Below are 905 nucleotides of genomic sequence, written 5' to 3'. Positions count from 1 at the left end.
AATTGATTGCCTCCAGAGCCTGTTGAAATGTGCCTCATGATATGTACAGACAAAATAAATAGTCATAGGCTTGGATAGAACAAAACGTAGTCACGTTAATCAAGCTTTCGTGCTTGCTCTTTTCCTCAGAATCTACATGAAAAAATGTATACATAAAACAGTACAAAATATACTTCGAAACATATAAACTATTTATTAAATGTTACGTTAAAAATATATAAACAATGCTTGCTTTAAAAAATGGTTAAAATACTTTAAAATTAGTGCTTGTTTTTAAACGGTATAATGTTGTTAGTGACATTAGAATTGTGTTTCCTCTCCTTTGCCTTATGTACTTAGATGGTTGTCATAATAAAATTATAATAATAATAATAATAATAATAATAATAATAATAATAATAATTTTTTTTATTGCAACTTCGAGTTGAATTATACTTCAATAGTATAAAAAATATTAAACAAAAAGGGACCCTACAAACATAAAAATAAATCACCTTAGACAAATACAAGATAAAGCGTGGAAAAGAACCATTAAAAGAAATGTAAGTTAATTACTAAATTAATTGTAAAACTATAATAAGAAATAACTACCATACAAACGTCACTAATTTAAGTTAATTATTCAATTTATTGCAAAATTTTGACATTAAGAATCAATATATTTAGAAATAACTATCGTACAAACATCACAAATTTTAAGTTAATTATTTAATTTATTGCACAATTTAGACATAAAGAATCAATTAAAACAAAATACAAGGGTAAAAGAGACATTTACAACAACAATAATAATAATAATAATAATAATAATAATAATAACATTGCGCTCGAAACGTACGCTCGCTCACAGAACACGTAATTGAAAATGCTGATTTGATTGAAACATACAAATATCACCAGATATA

Source organism: Anneissia japonica, unplaced genomic scaffold (assembly GCF_011630105.1).
Source record: "Anneissia japonica isolate Jap-2015-1 unplaced genomic scaffold, ASM1163010v1 scaffold3040_len1308831_cov196, whole genome shotgun sequence".
Classification (NCBI taxonomy): domain Eukaryota; kingdom Metazoa; phylum Echinodermata; class Crinoidea; order Comatulida; family Comatulidae; genus Anneissia; species Anneissia japonica.
Note: the sequence above shows the minus strand (reverse complement) of the source record.